Consider the following 18777-nt stretch of genomic DNA (forward strand, 5'->3'; position numbering starts at 1 on the left):
CGCCCCTAGAAGCATTGTATGATTGCTGTCGTCAGGGTCATCTATCATCAGTCGTTGAGACAAGCTACCTTGTTCTTCTCTGGCACTGGCATTATCGTGGTATATTTGAAGCAGGTAGGGACGACGGAGCGGGGAAGTCAAGTGTTGAAGTTATCAACAAATACACTCCCCGGCTGTTCTGATCAGCGCAGGGTCTGAGAGCTCGCACAGGGCCTCCGTCGCGCCCCATCTCTTTCCGTGAGTTCACTTAAAAGAAGTCTGAGGCTATAATAGTGGGTGTGTCCAGGGCTGTTGGGGCGTGTTGCACTGATGTATCGTCTATCTGTTCAAAGCGGGCATAGAACTTCTTCAGTTCATCGGGCAGGGATGCACCAGCACAAGAGATTCTGCCTGACATTACTTTGGAGCTTGTGATCTCGTGTAAGCCATGTCATAGACGTCGTGGATTAATGTCGTTGGCCTGGGTCTCTAGTTTGATCCCTTATTCTGTTTTGGCGTCCGCGGTGGTTTTACATCCGTCATTTCTGGATTTCGGATGTAGGTCAGAGCCGTGAGACTTGACCACCTTCATCCGGGACATCAGCAGCGTGTGGACCCTTTGGTTTCCGACTGAGGAACACGCGTTAATCTCATTCTGAACCTATGATTGTCGCCTGTTTGCAGACTGCTGCCAGACGAAAGATGCTACCCAGGAATACACGTGTAGCCATTTTAGAATGTTGCAAGACATAATGATTATCCCAAAATCTATAAAACACAAATTAAGTCTGATCAATAACTCATTACAGTAGAATTCCGTGATTGCTTTCCACTTATAAATAATATTCCCGCCTAGATTTGTGGCGTGTGCAATTTTGAAAAAAAAAATACTTTGATCTCCAATCGAAAACATGTATTTCGTTTGTTATCACGGGAATCCCAAAGGCAAATATTATCGATGCACATTTGCAGCCACATTCTACTAACCGGAGAATGACGCCTTTATTGTTTTTCATGTGTTTTCTGTGTGCCAATCCTTGTTCAATCCATTGCAGTACATAACCTCCAAGCTCAATCCCATTGGTTTACTAATTTCCTGCGTGGGACCTGACCGAACACCATCTCTGCATAACAACATCGGGATCCCTTGTTACATATGTGAAATGTGGCATCATCAAATAGCTTAAATGCGATTTTTAAAAAATTGATAAATATATTTATTTTTGCGTTTTCACTGAAAATGGCTCGAAACTAACTGGCCTCGTGTTCTTATTTTTTTGTTCTATCTTCTTTCTAAAATATGGACTCAAGCTGCCTACATTCAACTGCAGGAATGTTTCATGAGTTAAAGGAATATTGAAAGGGAAACATGTATTCAACTACTCCTGCATGGTCACATGCTTCAGTAATCACGGATTTCCCTCATCTGGAGCTCCTTTCGACCAAAATGCCTTTCCTGCGCAAATGCGTAATTAGTGCCGATTTTACTTTTTTCTTCATATTTTCAAGGTCTTTGACACCATCTTCTGGAGCGTTTCTGTATATTCAACGGAAGCGATTCAAAACACCTGCTTAGTTAATCTTCCTTTATGCCATTTCAACTTTAAAAATCGCCTCTTGTCCTTAATACTGGAACACAATTTGCCCTCCATAAACATTTAGTTTCCACATACGTAAGTAAGCTTTCTACAGTCTGCTGCGGTAATATTATTGAGCTTGTATTTGTTCTAAATGTTTCATTTCTCCATCTATTTGTAAGGCATCCTTTGCTAGATTTTCAGTTTCTAACAGTCCTTTCCTAAAGACCAATTTCCCCTGAATTAGCAAGTTCCATTTATTAATTGCAATATTCCATGGTCGTGTGACTGTTGACTCGGGTTTGCTGTTGTCCATTTTTCTCGATTAAATTTGCTTTGCTCGCTCATTGTAGTTCGGCACCTACAAAGACATTGTAGTTTGGCACCAACAAAACATACAACAATGCACCACAAACGTTCGAATTACATGATATTTACCTCTGCTGGGTTGCACCATAAACCCGTCCGATTCATTAATATTCTGTTCAACAAAATTACTTTCCAGTCATGCTCACGATTACAGGCATTCTCTTAGCTGTTCCAACTGACAGGTCTGCGCACCTGATGTGCATAAGACCTCACTGCCTAGTGGAAACCACGCACGCCAGGCGATGATGTGCTGGTTAGGTGCATTGGCCAGGATAAAATGCCACTTAGAGTCCCAAGCATTAAGTGGGCTTACTGTTCCATGGGGATAGGTCGGGATATTGGACCTAACTAAAGTGTTCTTTCCACGGGCCAGTGAACCTGGCGGGCCGAATGACCTCCTTTTGCACGGTAGCGATGCAACGAACCTATGATACATCACGTGTATGATTTCTGACTTGAAGCATGCCCATTTTTAGTCATCGGAGCCATACTTGAAGCCGCCGGTAGCAAATAAACAGATATCATCTACTAGCTACCACACATGCATGGTCGACTTCACCATTGCAAAATATAACGTTTCACTTTCCCAACACAAATCCCAACTTATTAATATTTGTACTCGGGCTTGTGCCATCCCACAATTCACCCACAGCATATTTAATGTTTTCTACTGAACCACCATCATCCAATCTCGATAATCGCTCTCCATAACACGCAATGACATGCTCATGGAATGTCCTCACAGTATGTTTACCTGTTCGTCATCTGGACCCTAAACTTGTATCAGAATGCCACTAGCACGGAAGGAATAACTTGCCACTTAATTATTGTTGTGATTGTAATATCCTCCTCACCTAATATCTCGAATTTTTCGTTGAGCCCTTGTAGGTCTGAAAATTGGAACAAATAATTGTATCAATCTCATTCGTAGCCTTTTTCTACAAAACGCTGTGTTAATTAAATCGTCATCCTCTTAAGCCACAGCATTGTCAGTCATTACATTATGGCACCACAACCTTGATGAAGAACTAATCGCAATGTAATAGCACATGCTGAAACGAAATCGTGTAGCCAATATTCACCTTGATGTGAACTGGAAATAACCGCTGGTTCTTTCAAATGAATTGACTGTTCTCATAAACATTTGTTGATCAGAAGCGACCAGAATAAATCAGCAGTTGAAGTCTCAACATAGTCGCTGAAAGAGTGCACTACATTTTTGCTTCTTATCCACCGGGAGGTTACTTTCCTTTTTCTCAGGTGTGAACTCTGAGTCTGAGTTATACCAGTTCTCCATTTCCTCTTCCACACCCATCCAGACCCACTCAGCCAAACAGATATATCGACCCGGTGATACCTTGTGGGTGTGTGGTACTTACTGTTTTAACTGAATAATGCATTGCCATAACTTTGCTTGACATTGTTTCAGAATTTTGTTCCTTAAAACGTCAACTTCTTTTGAAATTCATTTCATAATATCGAACCATATCATTCCGGAATTTGGTCCCCCCCCCCCTCCACCCCTCCACCCCCAGAATAGGAAATTATGCAAGTTTGCACCGCGACAGAAATAGTGGAACATGGTGGTTGTTATTCAGAAGAACATATCTTCGAACATGTCGCTCTTTTTCGCCGTAATGACCTAGGAATCATGTAACGCATTTAGTTTGAGGATTCGTACTTGTTCTGAGAAGCAGAGAGAAAGCTGATACTCGGTAATATGTGTTAACCCTTGAAACATTACAAATGCAGATAATACTGTTCTCTTAATTTGCCGACAGAATCAAATCAACCAGACTGCGCTAAAGAAATAATGTTGCGTCGACTTACCCAATATGTGTTTCTCCTGATCAGCTTCTGCAAGTATAAGGGAAAGATTTAATTGTTATGGGTGATGTGAGTTGAAATATCTGCTTTAAATGTACCTTAAAATTAGATTTCAGTAACGCACAAGATGTTATTGAATTTCAAACCACTCATTATCGTAGGTCACTGTACGAAATCAAATAACGTGCTGTGCGTCATTGCAATCTCATTTTACATGGAAATTAGGTAACATAGCACCCTAGAAAAATGGATCAGGAGTAGGCGAAATTGCCGTTCGAGGCTGGTCCAAAATTCAGTATGATCTTGGCTGATCATTCAACTCTGTAATCTGTTTCAACACACTCACCCCCGCCTCCATTTTCTTTTTCACTGACTGCCCAAGAGATGTTATGAACTCCTAATTGAAAGCGCACAATGAGTTGAGGGCCACTGGTACCTATGCTAACGAATCCCATAAGCTTTCCATGCTCTGGATCAAGAAATATCTCACTAAATCAGCCCCAAAAGGTTTACCCCGCTTCCTTGCGCAAGTTAGATGGTTCTGGACAACTCCACCATCCTGTACATTCGCCCTGCATCTCTACAATCTATTCCTGTTACAATTGTGTACAATTTCATGAGATCTAACATTATTCTCCTGATTTCCAGCGACTATAGATCTCACTGAATCAATCTACAAGGAATGCGTTAATTTTGTTCTCTGTGAAGATACTTGGAAGTTGGCCAGAATGTTTACTGGAACAAAAAGTGCCAATTGGTCATACTCAGGCGTTTTCATGCCACACTGTGCTTGTTTACCCCATTGTTTATCCAAATATTTGGAACAACATTCTGACTTTCTCAACTGCTTACCTATTAGCACTCTATAAATATCAGGCACCTTTACTCGTTCGTTGGACTTTACTTTACCGCGGGTCTGAGCCGCGACAGGTGCCAGGAGCCACATCCCGATGCCGCAGTCGACCCAGGGGTCATCGACGAACAGCTGGTCCTGAGATTCTTATTTTATATTGTTGATTTATATTATTTTTGTTTTTTATTCTTTTTTGTATTTTTCGTTGTTTAGACAGGAGAGTGGACGAACATCTGGCATTGTTCTCATTTCACATTGTGTGCGAATCACAAAGAACCCTGACAGTAATTCAATACATAATCCGTCTACAAATGTCCATCACGCCAATCCAGAAATAAGGTTGGTTAACATTATCCGCGTTGGTTCTATATCAAGTCCAACCTTCCTCGGAAAAAGCGGCCAAAACTGCACACAACATTTCAGCTATGACCACATCAAGTTACTCCACAGTTGCAACAATGCGTCTCTATTCCTGTACTCGCATCCTCTCTCTATCAAAAACAAAATACTAAATGTGATTGTTACCGCCGTCTGACCTTGCATGCTAACTTTCAGCGACTGCTGAACGAGAACGCAAAGATCTCCTCGTATATTTCCCTCTCTCAATCTGTCGCCATTCCGCTAATAACCTGTCGTCTCTTTCAGCAACCAACATCGATGATTTCTTACCTTTCCACTTTACGCAGCACCTGCTATGCATTGGCCCAGATATTCAGCTTATCCAATTGACAAAAAGGTATCCGAATTCTCAAAACAGCTCACCCTAATTTTCTGTTACTTTTTATGTTCCTCGCAAGCTTACTCGAATAGTCAATTTTCTCGTCTTAGTCAATGCCGTATCTTGCTTTGCTCAATTCTAAACCACTCCCAATCCGCGGACCTGTTGATTCACCAGTACAGTGTTTAAGCTTCTTCCTTGGATTTAATAATATCTCTAATTCTACTTCTTTGCCATGGGTTCGCACTTTTCCATTTTGCGCGTGTGACAGACAGGGATGGTTAATTAGAACATAGAACATAGAACAGTGCAGCACAGAACAGGCCTTTCGGCCCTCGATGTTGTGCCGAGCCATGATCACCCTACTCAAACCCATGTATCCACCCTATACGCCCAACAACCCCCCCTTAACCTTACTTGTTTTTTTAGGACACTACGGGCAATTTAGCATGGCCAATCCACCTAACCCGCACATCTTTGGACTGTGGGTGGAAACCGGAACACCCGGAGGAAACCCACGCACACACGGGGAGGACGTGCAGACTCCGAACAGACAGTGACCCAGCCGGGAATCGAACCTGGGACCCTAGAGCTGTGAAGCATTTATGCTAACTACCATGCTACCGTGCTGCCCCAATTGTTACAGTTCACCCATAGACTCCTTCAGTGTTTGCTATTGTCTATCAACTCTTCAGTCTTCATGTAAATTGCCAATCCAATATCGCCAATTCACGTCTCCTTACATCAGCGTCTCCCTTTTTCTCGTATGCTCGTCTCCGAATTAAATGACGGCACCATAAGACCATAAGACATAGGAGTGGAAGTAAGGCCATTCGGCCCATCGAGTCCACTCTGCCATTCAATCATGGCTGATGGGCATTTCAACTCCACCTACCAGCATTCTCCCCGTAGCCCTTAATTCCTCACGACATCAAGAATTTATCTATCTCTGCCTTGAAGCGATTTAGCGTACCGGCCTCCACTGCACTCCGCGGCAATGAATTCCACAGGCCCACCACTCTCTGGCTGAAGAAATGTCTCCGCATTTCTGTTCTGAATTTACCCCCTCTAATTCTAAGGCTGTGCCCACGGGTCCTCGTCTCCTCGCCTAACGGAAACAGTTTACTTGCGTCCACCCTTTCTAAGCCATGTATAATCTTGTAAGTTTCTATTAGATCTCCCCTTAACCTTCTAAACTCCAATGAATACAATCCCAGGATCCTCAGCCGTTAATCATATGTTAGACCCGCCATTCCAGGGATCATCCGTGTGAATCTCCGCTGGACACGCTCCAGTGCCAGTATGTCCTTCCTGAGATGTGGGGCCCAAAACTGGACACAGTACTCCAAATGGGGCCTAACCAGAGCCTTATAAAGGCTCAGTAGCACATCGCTGCTTTTATATTCCAACCCTCTTGAGATAAATGACAACATTGCATTCGCTTTCTTAATCACAGATTCAACCTGCATGTTTACCTTTAGGGAATCCTCGACTAGCACTCCCAGATCCCTTTGTACTTTGGCTTTATGAATTTTCTCACCGTTTAGAAAGTAGTCTATGCTTGGATTCTTTTTTCCAAAGTGCAAGACCTCACATTTTCTCACGTTGAATTGCATCAGCCATTTCCTGCACCACTCTCCCAAACTGTCTAGATCCTACTGCAGCCTCCCCACTTCCTCAGCACTACCTGCCTGACCACCTAACTTTGTATCATCGGCAAACTTCGCTAGAATGCCCCCAGTCCCTTCATCCAGATCATTAATATATATGGTGAACAGCTGAGGCCCCAACACTGAACCCTGTGGGACACCGCTGGTCACCGGCTGCCATTCCGAAAAATAACCTTTTATCCCAACTCTCTGCCTTCTGTCAGACAGCCAATCCTCAACCCATGCCAGTAGCTGACCTCGAACACCATGGGCCCTCACCTTACTCAGCAGCCTCCTGTGTGGCACCTTATCAAAGGCCTTTTGGAAATCCAGATAGACCACATCCACTGGGTTTCCCTGGTCTAACCTACTTGTCACCTCCTCAAAGAATTCTAACAGGTTCGTCAGGCACGACCTCCCCTTACTAAATCCATGTTGACTTGTTCTAATTCGACCCTGCTCTTCCAAGAATTTAGAAATCTCATCCTTAACGATCGATTCTAGAATTTTACCAACAACCGAGGTTAGGCTAATTGGCCTATAATTTTCCATCTTTTGTCTTGATCCTTTCTTGAACAAGGGGGTTAGAACAGCGATCTTCCAATCGTTCGGGACTTTCCCTGACTCCAGTGATTTTTGAAAGATCTCAACCAATGCTTCCGCTATTTCTTCAGCACCTCCCTCAGAACTCTAGGGTGTAGCCCATCGGGGCCAGGAGATTTGTCAATTTTAAGACCTTTTAGCTTTTTTAGCACCATCTGTTTTGTAATGGCAACCATACTCAACTCAGCCCCCTGGCACGTTCCTCTTAAATAAAAATCTATCCTAAAATGGTCGTTCATCGCCAAGCGAATTCGCAAAGCGAGATTACCAATTACTCCTTGTTAATGCCACAGTACCAAGTCTCGGCTGGCCTCTTCCCTAGTTGGTTCCTCAAATATTTAGTCAGGAATACGATCCCGTATACATTCCAGGAATGCCACCTCTCCAGTATTGTGACTAATTTGATGATCGCATCTGATTCTTATTTGTTGTTCAATGTAATTTTAACCTTGAGCACCACATTTTAGTTGTTTATATATAACTCTCTCGAATGTTTTATGTCATTTAATTTCTCTCGTCCCTCCTCATGCACTGCCCAAACTGTCGGAGCTAAGATTTTTCCTCACGATTGTGTTTATTTCCTCTTTAACCAGCAATGCAAATCCACCACCGTTTCTTTCCTGCCTGTCCGCCCTACGTATTGAATAACACTCGACGTTCTATTTCCAACAATTATAATCCTCCACTCGTATTTCCGTTACCGTACTACATTATCCCCTTTTACATCTATTTGCGCAATTAATTCATACACTTTGTTCCGAATATTCCGCGCTTTTAGGCACACAGCCGCAGGGCTTGACTTGTCAACATTATTTCTACCATCACCACAGTTTTCCCTGCAGCCACGATTGATTCTGGTCCTATGTTTATTTGCCTATCTCTAATCATATTCCCAGTTCTGCCATTAAGTTTTGTCCGTTATTTCCCCAAGTCCGTTGCCTTTGAAACGCGACCAAACCCTGCCATTCTAGTTTGTATAGTGCTCAGGCACTCAAACTAATTATCCCACTTGGATGTCAGTTCGGGTCCTGCCCAAAATCTAATCAATTCATTTTTTTTTGCTGTTTCGTTCTTTCCTTGAGCCTGCCCAGCATCCCAGAAATATGTAATGAATTCCCTCACATCATCTTTTCGCCATGTTTTGATCGGATGTAATCGTCAATTAGTTTGACAGCATTGCGAGTTTGCTGAGCCAAGGCACGTGGAGACCAGATCCGTGCACCTTACTTAATTTGCTAGAAAGATAATATAACTTTCTCAATGTGTGCCTGAGCAGACAAGAATAAGGTCAGCATAATATTGACGCGAGGCTGAGATTCCCATCGTTTTCAAAATGGGACTGTCAGCTTTTCATTAATGTGACTTGATTCAATACAATCATGTTGTTCGCCGAGATTATTTGGAAGAAAAAAAGCTGACAACTTATTCTCGGATCAAGGTACCCTCGAAGGAGGCAATCAGAAATGCAATAAAAGAGAGTGAAGATGTATGTGATACTCACTGGACTTTTCCTGAAGTGACTCGTAATCTAAACGTTAAAACACGTTTTAGATATGCATGAGGTTATGCAACACATTGTTAAATTCCTCGTTTAATTTGCACAGGGAAACATGCAGTATATTCCTTGATATCTCGAGGACAAAGATGATTCACTAATTTTCCCGTTGGCATTTTGGAGACAGTTTATCAAAGTAACCATTGTACCTTAACATCATCTTCTCAGTGCATTTGTCAATACATATAATACCCCTTTTCTGAGTAGATTTCCGAAATGTTTGTTGTCGTTATCGGTAATGTAGTGCAGAGATATATTATCATAATATTCTGAGAGGAATGTGATTCCAATTGAAGAGTGTTCAATACTGCACATTTATTGCGTTGCCTTGATTCAAACACGTGTGCAGCCCAGCACATCTTCAGGACATCTGGACGAACTAACTGTAGTTATGCGAAGAACGGATAGTCATTGCTTATGGCAATTACTTGCAGCACGGTGGAGCAGTGTTTTGCATTGTTGCCTTCCCGCGCTGATGTCGCCGGTTCTGGGTCACACTCCATGTGGAGTTTTCACATTCTTACGGTGTTTGCGTGGGCATCGCCCGCACAACCCAAATATGTGCATGGTATATGTGGATTGACCACGATAAATTGCCGCTTAATTGGATAAAATTAATTGAGTACTCTAGATTTATAATATTTTTTTTTACAAATGGCAGTCGCTGGAGTTCGATGCATTCAAGTGACCAGTTTTTAAACGAACATGAACATAACAGTGAACGTTTGGGAGGATGTTTGTGCGGAGTGCCTGAATTGACGAAGGTGTGAATGGCGAACTGGTTCGTATTTCAAAGTATTGATGACTTTGTGGTTATATCGGTGAAGTCTGTCAGTTCTGTCAGTGATAATTGTATTGATGGTTGAGGTGTGCACTTGCATCTTTGAGTACATAAAAAATATGTTCGGGTTGACCGACATTCGTGATTTTATTATACTCGGCATCGGCCTAAGACCTTCGGGTCTGGATGGATGCCAATTGGGTTGCAATATCGTGACTGATTGTGGTCTGGGTGCAGTCGTGTGCACTGTGGGTAGTCTAGTCATTACATGACGCAGTTATATGCATTAGTTGCAATCAGATGGGTCATTATTTGTTTCGTGCCCGGGGGACAGCCAAGTCTGTTGTGGTCAGCCGGGTCACACAACGTGATGTTTTGTGGAGTTCGCAGTTGTTTCACAAACTCTTGATCGTTCCGAGCAAATTTCTAGAACAGTTTCAAATAACTGTCGAGATAGCAGTAGGTGCTTAATCCGTCAGATATTTAGTATTCTTCTTCAAAGCTGACGCATTACCGTGCGTCAGGGTTTCCGACAAGCATTCTTTGTTTAATCCGGTGATCAGCAATGGGTCGATTTTTATTCCTGCCCTGGTTCTGCGAATGTCCAACAACCCGTCTGAAAATATTGGCGAACAGCCTTCTTTATTGTCACCCGTTCATCTAATATGTAACATTTACAGAGCGATGATTATTTGTCCCAGCAGCAGTTATAAAAGGGGAGTGGGGGGGGGGGGGGGGGGGGAGAGGGGGCTCAACCCATCCAGGAAATGGAGGTATTCAGATTAACATGGAGTGATTTACATTTTAATCCAAAGTTTTGCTGCATTTCTCTTAATAAAACTAGACTTAGTTAGTTTAAAATGTGGTGCTTCATGACGTTTTGCTGTGCATTTCAAAATACTATACGACATCAAAGAGAAAGTGCTGGAAAATGTCAGCAGGTCTGACAGCATCTGTAGGGAGAGAAAAGAGCTAACTCTTCTCGTACAGATGACCATTTGATTCATTTATTCCAGGTTCCTCGTCGGCAGATTGTTGAAAGTCTGTTTGATGACAAGGGCAATGGTTAACATCTCACCATTTCATTTCGCTTCTTTTTTAATGATTGGGTCAATATCTAATTATGTTCGGCGCTGTTTTGCTGGGCAGAATCACAACTGACTCTAGCTGAACAGGTTCATGCGTAATCATAACTGATTAAATACTATTTGACAGCAATTTCAGTAAAAGCTTGCAACACTTTGCTGATGAATTAAAGTTGATTCATGAAATTATAGTATTAGCTCTGACTGTAACGATATAGTATGCAAGAGCATTGTTTTCAAATTGTTGGTGCATATTCCCAAAGTATGTTTAATGTTATATGGGTGTTGCCATTAAAACGTTAAAATAAAACCATCGTGTGGCATGTAAATTGAACATTCTGAGCTTGCCACTGGCTGCTACAGTGCTGCACAGCTGCACCTCAATACATAATGTGATTTGTAAACTTTGTCGTGCTGTGGACTGTATCATGCGGAGATCATTCTGAAAATCTGTACATTGAGTAATTTATGTTACAGTATCCAACTTAAACTATTCCGCATTAAATGTATTTACATCTGTGCAGACCATACTGGGTTCAGCCACTGGTAAGTAGAAGAAGAGAAAAAACAATTTGCAGACATGAATCCAGCGGCTAATATCGACAACCTTCCATTTGCATGCCCCACCAGTTATTCAGTTGAGGTTGAAGTCAGAGGCACAAGGGGATACAGCCACACGGTGCATAAGTGTAAATTTCCAGCAGCATTTCAATCAGTAACACATTTCTGGACAGAATTGGCAGAGAAGATACTTTATGACAAAAGGGATTTATTACGAAATTTTAAAAAATCGCCCATTCTTTGTGCAACATCTGGAATGCTTTCGCCTAGTTAATACACTAACCTGGCCTTCAATAATAATTTTTCATCACTTTTCGTATTGAGTCATATAATATTAATTGACAAGTTTTTGATATCCCTGTCAAAGTCAGGAAACCGTGTTTTTCGGGTCCTCAAGGGGGAGGGGGAGCAACCCCAAGTCGTAGTCCACATTGGCACTAACGACATAGGTAGGAAAGGGGACAAGAATGTCAGGCAGGCCTTTAGGGAGCTAGGATGGAAGCTCAGAGCGAGAACAAACAGAGGTGTTATCTCTGGGTTGTTGCCCGTGCCACGTGATAGTGAGACGAGGAACAGGGAGAGAGATAGCAATTAAACACGTGGCAACAGGGATGGTGCAGGTGGGAGGGATTCAGATTTCTGGAATACTGGGGCTCTTTCTGGGGATGGTGGGACTTTTATAGACAGGATGGTCTACATCTGAACCTAAGGGGCAACAATATCCTGGGGGGAGATTTGTTAGTACTCTTTGGGGGGGGGGGGGGGGGGTTAAACTAATTCAGCAGTGGCATGGGAACCTGGATTGTAGTTTTGGGGTGCGAGAAATTGAGAGTAGAGAGGTCAGGAGCACAGATTTGACTTCGCAGGAGGGCGGCAGTATTCAGGTCGGTGGTTTGAAGTGTGTCTATTTCAATGCCAGGAGGAGACGACGAAATAAGGTAGGGGAACTGGCAGCATGGGTTGGTACCAGGGACTTCGATGTTGTGGCCATTTCAGAGACATGGATAGAGATGGGACAGGAATGGTTGTTGCAGGTTCCGGGGTTTAGGTGCTTTAGTAATGTCAGAGAAGAGGGCAAAAGAGGGCGAGGTGTGGCGCTGCTAGTCAAGGACAGTATTACGGTGGCAGAAAGGATACAAGATGGGGACTCTTCTTCCGAGGTAGTATGGGCTGAGGTTAGAAACAGGAAAGGAGAGGTCACACTGCTGGGAGTTTTCTATAGGCCACCTAATAGTTCTAGAGATGTAGAGGAAAGGATGGCGAATGTGATTCTGGAAAAGAGCGAAAGTAACAGGGTAGTTGTTATGGGAGACTTTAACTTTCCTAATATTGACTGGAAAAGATATAGTTCGAGTACATTGGATGGGTCGTTCTTTGTACAATGTGTGCAGGAGGGTTTTCTGATACAATATGTTGACAGGCCAACAAGAGGTGAGGCCACTTTGGATTTGGTTTTGGGTAATGAACCAGGCCAGGTGTTAGATCTGGAGGTAGGTTAACACTTTGGTTACAGTGAACACAATTCGGTGACCTTTACATTAGTGATGGAAAGGGATAAGTATACCCCGCAGGGCAAGAGTTATAGCTGGGGGAAGGGCAATTATGATGCCATTAGACATGACTTAGGATGTGTAGGTTGGAGAAGTAGGCTGCAAGGGTTGGGCACACTGGATATGTGGAGCTTGTTCAAGGAACAGCTATTGCGTGTTCTTGATCAGTACGTACCAGTCAGACAGGGAGGAAAGGGAAGAGTGAGGGAACCATGGTTTACCAAAGAAGTGGAATATCTTGTTAAGAGGAAAAAGGAGGCCTATGTGAAGATGAAGCGTGAAGTCTCAGTTGGGGCGCTTGATAGTTACAGGGAAGCGAGGAAGGATCTAAAGAGAGAGCTAAGACGAGCAAGGAGGGGACATGAGAAGTCTTTGGCAGGTAGGATCAAGGAAAACCAAAAAGTTTTCTATAGATATGTCAGGATTAAAAGAATGACTAGGGTTTGAGTAGGGCCAATCAAGGACAGTGGTGGGAAGTTGTGTGTTGAGTCTGAGGAGATAAGCGGGATACTAAATGTATACTTTTCGTCAGTATTCACTCAAGAAAAGATAATATTGTGGAGGTGAATGCTGAGATCCAGGCTATTAGAATAGATGGCATTGAGGTGCGTAGGGAAGAAGTGTTGGCAATTCTGGACAAGGTGAATATAGATAAGTCCCCGGGGCCTGATGGGATTTATCCTAGGATTCTCTGGGATGCCAGGGAAGAGATTGCTGAGCCTTTGGCTTTGATTCTTAGGTAATCATTGGCTACAGGAAGAGTGCCAGAGGACTGAAGGATAGCAAATGTGGTCCCTTTGTTCAAGAAGGGGAGTAGAGATAACCCCGGTAACTATAGGCCGTTGAGCCTAACATCTGTGGTGGGTAAAGTCTTGGAGAGGATTATAAAAGATACGATTTATAATCATCTAGATAGGAATAATATGATTAGGGATAGTCAGCATGGTTTTGTGAAGGGTAGGTCATGCCTCACAAACCTTATCGAGTTCTTTGAGAAGGTGACTGAACAGGGGGACGAGGGTAAAGCAGTTGATGTGGTGTATGTGGATTTCAGTGAAGCGTTTCATAAGGTTCCCCACGGTCGGCTATTGCAGAAAATACGGAGGCTGGGGATTGAGGGCGATTTAGAGATGTGGATCAGGAATTGGCTAGTTGAAAGAAGACAGAGAGTGGTGTTTGATGGGAAATGTTCAGAATGGAGTTCAGTTACGAGTGGCGTACCACAAGGATCTGTTCTGGGGCCGTTGCTGTTTGTCATTTTTATAAATGACCTAGAGGAGGGCGCAGAAGGATGGGTAAGTAAATTTGCAGACGACACTAAAGTCGGTGGAGTTGTAGACAGTGCGGAAGGATGTTGTAGGTTACAGAGGGACATAGATAAGCTGCAGAGCTGGACTGAGAGGTAGCAAATTGAGTTTAATGTGGAGAAGTGTGAGGTGATTCGCTTTGGAAAGAATAACAGGAATAAGGAATATTTGGCTAATGGTAAAATTCTTGGTAGTGTGGATGAGCAGAGGGATCTCGGTGTCCATGTACATAGATCCCTAAAAGTTGTCACCCAGGTTGATAGGGTTGTGAAGAAGGCCTATGGTGTGATGGCCTTTATTAGTAGAGGGATTGAGTTCCGGAGTCATGAGGTCATGTTGCAGTTGTACAAAACTCTAGTACGGCCGCATTTGGAGTATTGCGTACAGTTCTGGTCGCCTCATTATAGGAAGGACGTGGAAGCTTTGGAACGGGTGCAGAGGAGATTTACCAGGATGTTGCCTGGTATGGAGGGAAAATCTTATGAGGAAAGGCTGATGGACTTGAGGTTGTTTTCGTTAGAGAGAAGAAGGTTAAGAGGAATAGAGGCATATACAATTATCGGAGGGTTAGATAGGGTGGACAGCGAGAGCCTTCTCCCGCTGATGGAGGTGGCTAGCACGAGGGGACATAGCCTTACATTGAGGGGTAATAGATATAGGACAGAGGTCAGAGGTGGCTTTTTACGCAAAGAGTGGTGAGGCCATGGAATGCCCTACCTGCAACAGTAGTGAACTCGCCAACATTGAGGGCATTTAAAAGTTTATTGGATAAGCATATGGATGATAAGGGCATAGTGTAGGTTAGATGGCCTTTAGTTTTTTCCATGTACCCCCCCCCCCCCCGAAGGGACTGTACTGCGCTGTATCGTTCTTGGTTCTATGTTCTATGAAACATCCATGTCGACGATTGTTTTTGAGGCAGTGACGTTGTGACATTAGAATGGGAATGTAACTTCTGCAATCTGGAATCTCATTTTGCAGACGTGACAAGGAGTGGAGATATATTTCACGAGTGTTCACGCAGACTGATTCTTTTCCTTTTGTTGAACTATTTGAATACTTCAACGGGATTTCCATTTAACAACCCTACTTACCTTGATCAGCGATGAATGTGCGCATGCGGGTTATAATAATAATAATCTTCATAATAATCTCTATTGACACAAGTAGGCTTACATTGAAACTGGAATCAAGTTACTGTGAATATCCCAGAGTCACAACAGCCTGAGCGAGTACACGGAGGGCGAATTCAGGATGCCCATATTACCTAACAGCACGTCTTTCGGGACTTGTGAGAGTAACCCGCGGCGGGAACGTAGAAACTCTACATAGACAGTGACTCAAGCCGGGAATCGAACCATGGACTCAGGCGCCGGGAAGCAACAGTGCTAACCACTGTACAACTGTGCCGCTCAGAGGTGAACCTTTGGATGACCGGACCAGAATCGGAAGTATTTTCGAGGAGCAAGTCTCTTGATATTCTGATTGAAATGCTAACTTACATTTAAAGTTTAAATCCATAATTTACATTTCACTCATAACAATTACTCATCACCCATACTACCTAACCTTACATCGATTAACCCCCATTCAAAAACAAAAATACGTAAACATTCTGAGAAGTAAAAAAAAACCCTCAAGATTGATGTTTGAAAATCGGAATTTAAAACGTTACCTTTTTCTTTTGTCTTCAGCGTATGTTCTGTTGAAGAGTATACAATGAATTACATAACGTCAGGACAGTTCGTCACATAGATACTTGAGATACATTTAACAAATGTAATGATGTTTCAGAAACAAGAACTTGCATCCACATTCCTGGTGATATTCGATAATAAATAGTCAACGTAATCGCTGTTTTCAGATTTTATTCTGCATTACGACAGGTATTTTGTCAGTGCATAACCCACTGATTGGATGGGTATGGGGATATTTAATTGCTGGCGGGGAACTGTAACAGAGCTGTTCAATGCATTGACAGGTAATTGACAAATCGTCCATGATGAAATTAATTACATTGGCTGAAGGATGCTAACATTTGTCTGGCCACATGGAGGGGGCACGATATTGATGGCTATGGAAAAATCAGCAGATGTTGGAAAAATTTACATCGGTAGTGTAGCTGTTCAGCACGGGTGCGATGCATTGAATAGCTTCCTGCTGACTCATAGGAGTCCGGATCAATTCTAAACAAATAAAGAAAGGCTATCACTACACTCGCGTCCCAGACACCAGCTCATTGTGTGATCCCTAACTATCACATGACACCACGAATATTCACGCTATTAAATTATCGGCATACCCCACAAATGAGGGACTTAAGCTCCTTTCGATTAACTTTAAAACTTGCAGCCATCTCTCCACCTCTCCTATTTTCGAAGAAAATCGGTTTCTATTATACGTTGTCTACCCAACGCATTCAGCTCTCAAAACCACTGACGTGCCAATCTCACAAGCATACCCACCCACCCACTCGGACAATCGTATCAGCCAACTTAAACGCCAGCAATCAACGCACCAGGCAATTTAACTAACTCGCTCAGCATCGCAACATCATTCCATGCCAGCTACCTCATTACCGCGCGAACAAAATTTCGACTTATCCACCTGCACACTAAAGCTAATTGGCCACGATACGATACGCTCGAACTAGCCAGCTCACCTGGCATCCTGATGCATACGCTATCCACGTGTACACGAAGTCCTGACAATTTACTCGCTCTCCAATGCATCTCGTCTATAGTTCATTTATTCCGCCAATAATCCATTCAGCAACAGACCTTCCTTTTGCATTCAACAAATTTCAGCCAGTGTCAAATAACATAGGAAGTTGACTGCCTTACACCCACTCTCCCCTACACTTAAATAATTAAGCAGTGACCATTGCGCTGTACTTTAATGTGCCCTCCCGATATCTCGGGAGGAATCGAATGAGACATTGAATTGGGACGTTTCACGCTCATGAATACCACTTTTCAGGTGAGTCGAATGAGTGAGTACGTAATTGGATAGGTGCGCGATTGGCATTTGGTCACCTGGCTAATAGGAGGGTGAAAAGCGTTTGTGCCAATTGGTATATGTGATCAGGGAAATGCTTGGATGGTTGAGGAAATGCGCATAGTGCAGTGGTTTCACTGATTGGATACTTGCGTTTTGAGAGTTTGGCAGTTAGTGTGGGGAGGAAGGAAAGCTGAGTGTGGCTGTACGTTGCTTAAGCTAATCGCGTTTAGGCGGACAAGATGATTTAGGGATGTGAGATGGGTGGTTACATCGAGTTGTTACGAATGCCATTATGTTGGAGCTGAGTTAGATGTCGATGAGACGGGTAGGTGAATCAGGAACAGTCTGGACCATCTAAATTGAGATGGGTATATTGGGGCCTGGTCTCGGAGAAGTTGCCTAGCCGAGCTAGTCTTCAATAGTCTCCTCGTAATGTATGCCGACGGGCAGGCGTGTAAAGAATATCAATTGTATTTACTCGACAGTATATCAATTCGAAACATTACGAAGAAGCTTATATATCTGGAATATAAATCATAGAGGCAGCTTGGCAGCGCAGTGGCTGGAATTGTGGCTTCACAGCTCCAGGGTCCCAGGTCCGATTCCGGTTTGTGTCACTGTCTGTGAGAAGTCTGCACATCCCCCCCTCCCCCGTCTGAGTCGGTTTCCTCCAGCTGCTCTGGTTTCTTACCACAGTCCAAAGACGAGCAGGTTAGGTGGATTGGCCAGGCTACATTTCCCATAGTGTCCAAAAAGATTCAGAGAGTTTATTGGGTGACGGGTATAGGTGGGAAGTGAGGGCTTAAGCAGATCGGTGGAGACTCGATGGACCGAATGGTCTCCTTCCGCACTGTATGTTCTATGCTCTATGTGCTATGAATATGTTTAAAGTGTTTACGCTTTAACAGACCTTCTTAAATGCTTGGGATCTTTAATAAGATCTTCTGAGCGTTGTTAGTGATGGCATTAGTAAAATAAAGTCATACAGATTTGCAGCACATTAATTGACATTGAAACCCATTGTATTTACGTGGGCCACTAAAAACGTATGTATTCTCATCTAATTTTCCAGCCTTGTGAATGAAAACAATGAAATGAAAAAATGAAAACCGCTTATTGGCACAAGTCGGCTTCAAATAAAGTTACTGAGAAAAGTCCCTAGTCTCCATATTCCGGCGCCTGTTCGGGTAGGCAGGTACGGGAATTGAACCGTGCTGCTGGCCTTCCTTGTTCTGCTTTCGAAGCTAGCGATTTAGCCCTGTGCTAAATCAGCCCTATGAGTAGGATATGACGTACGATGTGGTCATCGAAATTCTTCCTAACAGTCGGGAGTTGTCCGCCTCTGCCGCACGTTACGGTTGTG

The sequence above is a fragment of the Scyliorhinus canicula genome, chromosome 12 (genome assembly GCF_902713615.1).
Source record: "Scyliorhinus canicula chromosome 12, sScyCan1.1, whole genome shotgun sequence".
NCBI lineage: Eukaryota > Metazoa > Chordata > Chondrichthyes > Carcharhiniformes > Scyliorhinidae > Scyliorhinus > Scyliorhinus canicula.